Source organism: Acyrthosiphon pisum, chromosome A2 (genome assembly GCF_005508785.2).
Source record: "Acyrthosiphon pisum isolate AL4f chromosome A2, pea_aphid_22Mar2018_4r6ur, whole genome shotgun sequence".
Taxonomy (NCBI): domain Eukaryota; kingdom Metazoa; phylum Arthropoda; class Insecta; order Hemiptera; family Aphididae; genus Acyrthosiphon; species Acyrthosiphon pisum.
The window spans coordinates 40,712,843-40,719,111 of record NC_042495.1 but is presented as its reverse complement, the minus strand read 5'-3'; the positions used below and the strand labels follow the sequence as shown (position 1 = coordinate 40,719,111).

Below are 6,269 nucleotides of genomic sequence, written 5' to 3'. Positions count from 1 at the left end.
ATGTTCAGTAATTTTGGTGTCAGCTCTACATTCACAGAAAGATAAAAGTTGTCCCGCGCAAAACAGTTTTTGGTATGTTGTACATATGTAAGACGGAGACAACACATGCGAGTGTGGCGTCCTCTTAAATATGTTATGACTTAATGAGTAGCATAAAGTATATCAATTTTATGTATTAACAATTGAAATATGTAATTGGTGAGTTGTTAGTATTAAAATAAATTTTTTTTATTATAATAAAATCTGCAAATAAATAAAATATATTGTATACACTATAATTAATTATATAAGTATATCATTTTCATTTTATAAGCAGTTATATAAAAAATTAAAATTACACTGTATTATATTTCTATGACATATACGTCTGTTTTCCGTGAGTATAATTATTGTTGTAAATTTATAGCTGCTGTAAATATGTTTTCAGAAGTAAAAGTGTGATATTATTACACATACATAGAGTATTTAGATGGAAATGGGAGGATAACATCCTTACAGGTAATTGCGTGTATATTTTATGTAATATTATATAAATACTTAGAATATCCTCGCTTTTATAGAATGCATACACATGGAAATCAGTACCAGAAGTAGAATTTGGTGATCATTTTGACTCCAGCAAAATATATTCTTGTACGTCATACGTGATCAGGAAGCAACCAACATTCAAATATTGGTAATTGTGTTTGAATTCTTTGTTACATTGCATGCGTCTTAAAGATTTAGAACGATTAAACATAATATGTGATACGTTCCTTGTCTACATATACATAGAATTTACTATATATTGTATACACATTTAATTATCAAAGAATATTAAAATGCACAAAATTTTATATATATAAAAAAAAAAAATGTACTCAAAATACATAAAATAGTACGATTATAGGTAGTATTTTAGTATTGAAAATCTGATTAATATTATATACAGTTTTCTTCTGTTGAATTCATTTTTTCAATAAGAAATAAAATAATATAAGTGTAGTCAGTAATTTCAAGTATAATATTATGTTCTACTTAATTAATATTGATATTCTCATTAGATTTAAAATGGATATTGTTCTTTTTTTTAGAGTTTTACATTCACTACTTATTTGTTTCACATCTACATCAGAATGGCACTGAACAAAGTCAACCACAAAATCACTGCCTACTAGCCGTGGCAGTTTTGACAATTCCATCACTACAAGCGAGCAAGCAGTGATAGTGTTTGCTTGTGGACACAGCTATAATTTTTCATCTTTTCGTTTCCTGCCAGTCAGCCCATGCATCTAGTTTGTTCAACATGATTTCAATTTTGGGAAACATTAAATCCAAAGCATTTATTTATTATATTATGTACCAGGACTTCTATTTATATGTTTCTACTTATCATATATAGATAGATTCCGGTATATAATAAATTAATTACATCTTGATGCTAAATTACTTTTAAAAGGTAAGATGATTGGTACAATATACAATTATCTATTCCTACAAACCGTTATTACATTTATGGATATTTGCTTAACCATTGTATCTATTAAATTTCTGTATGTATTACCTATAATTGATACTGTACTGTTTGCTTTGAGGTATTATCTTCAAATAAATAAATAAATTTGTCTAACATAAATTAAAATCTACCCCACATACTTCATTACTTATATTACCTATTAATTTTGTCACTTTATTCTTATTTGAGTAATATACCTCATTGTTTATACAACAGTATGGAGATATCCATAGGCTACTCATTTTAAAATACATATATAGAATATACACAAACTAAATTAACAAATAAAACCACAAAACTAATCATTAAGTACTATTTTACTAAAATTTGACAAATCTGCTATAAAGAGTAAATTCAATTTCAGCAAAAATAAAAATAAAAATATACTCGCCAATAATAATCTAGTTATAACTTGTCTATTTCTAAATACTATTGTTGTAATAATTCGATGTATTTAAATAACATAATATGACATATTATTTATTTTATTATCAGTAAGTCAATACAATTGCTTGTATAAATAGGTACCACTACAACAAAAACAAATATTTAATAAATAATATTAATATTACATACGTCCTTAATTCTTATTACAATTGTTTAGGTCATTTGTTATTTCTATAAGTATTTAACAGTATTTTTTATTCACTTGTAATTATTGTTGTAAGTGTTCAATTAATAATTGATAATTTTGAACTGTATCTCATTTTATAGTTAATTATAAGTTTTTTTAAATATGAATGAAATTATTTTTTTTATTTCATAAAACATTTTAGTTGTTTTGCTTAAATTATAGTATTTAATTGTATCTTTAAATATATTATACCGAAAGATCTGACAAAAAAAAAAAAAAACAAATTTTACTTCTTAAATGTAAGTATGACAAAAATTGTCATGTACTCATGTAAGGAAATTCCCAAAATTCCCACTGTAACAATGTAACCTATATTAATTGAACATATTTTTATGAAGCTAAACAAAATGTATAACCTATGCCCCAAAAAATGTGTTGTTAAATCACTTATTTTGAATATTGGTTATTTGTATATGTAATTATTAAGGCCCAGATTTTTATGCAAATACATTTTTTTCTACAATTCACCTAGAATTATTACTATTATAATAGATTCAAAATGTTTACATTTTTTAATGTGTAGATTCTATGGTTAATTTTTTTCTTGCATATTTCAGTAAAAATTACTATAAATTGCATATTTCTACATAAGTGCATAAAAGTTGAATTTTTTTGTTATAAATACCTAGTACCTGATTTTTTTTTTTTGTTCTGATTCCCAACATTTTTTTTTTTTTAAATTGAATTTCCCGCTCTGATAATCGATGAGTGTGCTGCACAGCAATATAAATTTATGATACTTGAAAATCGCAGAAATTTCCAATTTGAAAATATAAAATCGCATTGTATAACTTCATAATGTTATTCGTTCTAAAATTAATATTACATTTTCCATTAATTTTGCATTTAAATACATATTTTTAAGCAGAAGTATACCAATATTTCAATTTTATTTTTTGTTCACATAATATATTTTGTAATTTTTATAGTTTTTGCATTATGCAACAATGAATTTTTTTGCATCCTTTTGTATTTTTGATTGAATATATATTATGTGCATATTTAACAATAATATCTGCATAAAAATCTGGGCCTTAGGAATTATGTTTATTTATTAATATATTATGATTTATAGCTGATAAAAAATTATATTTGTTATTGATAAATTATTTACTATAGTTTGTCCTGCAAGAGAACGCGCGGTTCGACGAGTGTAGACACTATTTAGACGTGTGACAGCAAAACACTCAGCGAACCCCTTCCTCGTAAAGTAACCCACATGCCTTTGCCGATGTGGTGGTCAGGGTGGATTACACACTTTATTCATAATTTGTTAGTTAATAATATATAATAAAAAATATGTTAGATAAAAAACACAAATATTCAATTTGAATGTTAGTATCAATGCAAATGCCTATAGCAAATTATTAATTTTGTATTCAACGTGTTAGGTTAAGTTAATTCAAAGTCATCACTATTTACTGTTATAAAAAGGAACTAAATATTAGATTATAAATTGAACAGAATATTTTATAGTACTCTTTCTTTGAATTGTTGTTTTTCTAGAAATGGTTTGTGCATATTATAACTAGACTTTGCTTAAATACATGATTAAATTTTACAACAATTTGGGTTATATTGGGTTTTTAGATTATTAGCATATAGCCACAATCATTGGTTTTTAGTAGAATTCATTAAAAACTTAAAAATAAAAAAAATATTTACATCACATTTTACCCCAAAGCTTACATAAATAATAAAATAACTAAAATATAGTTTCAATATATTTTTTGAGGCACAGTAGTGCTTATAATTTGTAAACCTTTGCTATGAGCGAAGTAACAGTACAACTGAGAATTGTTGGCTATAAAAAGTAGGTTGTATAATCATAATATAGCTGGTTTTACATTTAATATTTTTATTAGTAGCATTATATTATCTATAGCAATCAGAAAATGTTTAAAGTTGGACTTTGTGAGCTTCACATAAGTTGGCGCACATTTTACAAATAAATTATTTTATATGCCTATGGTACCTACGCTGATAAATGAATCATAATTTACGGATCCATTTAAAATGATAAGTTTTGCCCCATCAATATTTTTTCTGGGGGGTGGCAACTACTCCCTCGTGACCCCCCCCCCCCCCAAAAAAAAAAAAACTTGCTGCCTATGATAGCAGTGCAGTCCGCGCAGTCATTCAGATAGCAGATACAAGTCCCAACAAATTGGATTAGGTACCTATTACAAAATAAATTTTAAAATGTAAAATTATTTGACAAATGCGTATAATTTTTTTTACGAAATAGAAATTAATTTTAATACGACAAATTTTACGTTGCCCAGTTGGATATTATGATTTTGTCGACGCTCATTTAAATACCAAACATCTGGGAGCCCCCCCTCCCTCTTAACGAAAAAAGTCTCACTGTTTATCACAGACTTCTATATAGGGTGATTTTTATGCCCCAGAGTAATAGATATTACACTTTTCAAATCATTTCAAGTACAGTAAGCTTATAAGTTGTGCCCCTAAATGTATTGTACAATGCCCATCTAGCAGGGCGTCCACCGTGCGCCCCACTAAAAGTGATTGCGGCACTGCTGCACTTCTCATAATAATACTTATCAATTATAAAGACCAGAAGCTAAAAGTAATAAACTCGATATCGGTAGAACCCAAAGTATAATAGCGATAACCATTGTACCTACTTGCTACAATAACTTATTGTCATATTATAAGTGATTGGACCATTACTGTCACATATCCATACACACGTGTAATCCCCACGACCCCGCTACATACCAGGTCCTGTCTGATGAACATCGAAGGAAACAGAGTTGTCTGATTAGGCTGATTTTCGATTACTTATAGATATTATAGATAAGTCTATTAATATCTATGATAATGTGGAGTATCGCTTGCTATGATCCGAAGCACGCCAAAAAGTCACCCGACAAACGACCACACGACATAAAGCCACGCGATAACGACAAAAGACCATTCGACAAAACACCATTATCAAAATTCGACAAAATGCCACTCGACAAAAAACCATCGTACCGCACTGCCAACCTTAAATTTGTGTGCGAAAATCGTATTGTTATAAACCGTCAAAAAGCCACTCGACAAATAACCACCCGACACAAAGCCACGAGATAACGACAAAAAATCATTCGGCAAAACAACCATCCTCAAAATGCGACAAAATGCCATTCGACATAAAACCATCGTACATTCGTACCACACTACCAACCGTATAATTACGGTATCATTATCGTAAAAATGTCGACAAAAAGTCACCTTATCAAAATGAATTAAGTTTTTGGCGCTTGATTTGAAAAAATAATCAGATAGGTATTACATTTTAACTCATGGCATAGCACTGACACAAGTTGCGAGTTAAGAATTAACTAAGGTTAGAAAAAATCTGTCAAACTACCTTCAAAAAACCCTTATGTCCGTATGCATAATCAATTTGTATGTCATATAAGACATGTTAAAGTATCAAATTATATAAAATTAAACTTTTAAATTGACACGCAATTTTTGTCTTCTCACTCAAATCCACGTTTGACATAAAATGATTTTAGATTTTCGAGCAATATGAGAGTAAACTTTTTTAAAAACTTTAAAGAATAATATTTTTGATTGTTTAACATTCATTTTATATTTTATTATTAGGTATTTGACTATATTATATTAGACTTTAAAAATAAAAATGTTGTAAATTTAATTAAATATTACCTTATTGTTTAGCGGAAATATTTTAATAATAATAATAATAATATTAATATAGAAAAAAATTCAACGCACAACGGGAGACCATTGAAACGGTAGTCAAGATCCAAAATATATTTTTAATGTATTAGAAAAATAACTTTGAAGTCTGAGGGGAATAAATTATAGCATGTGAAACAAATAAATTTTATTATTACATTTATGCTTTACTAGTTTGTGTAAAATATAGGAATAATAAAAATAAATAAATAGCAGCATACTTAGTACCTACTATCTACCTAGTATTAGATATAACACATTTTTAGCAGATTAAGATGTAACTTAATTGTATGATTAATACAAGACAGTGTCAGATACAAGGGCCGTATTCATAGTCGATGCTTAAAACCATTCTTATCTTTAACTTTTAAAAGCAATACTTATGAATAGGTATTCATAAAAATATAAAAGTATAACTTA

At 27.4% G+C, this 6,269-nt stretch overlaps 1 long non-coding RNA gene across 1 annotated transcript in view; it reads left to right on the top strand.

Annotated features, from left to right (window-relative positions):
- Positions 1 to 2,219, top strand: part of LOC103309439 — a 3,641-nt gene extending 1,422 nt beyond the window's left edge. The window contains exons 4-6 of the long non-coding RNA XR_510730.3: positions 428 to 498; positions 561 to 676; positions 1,074 to 2,219. This is a non-coding gene — a long non-coding RNA (uncharacterized LOC103309439). The remainder of the gene's footprint in view (positions 1 to 427; positions 499 to 560; positions 677 to 1,073) is intronic.
- Positions 2,220 to 6,269: the final 4,050 nt, after the last annotated feature.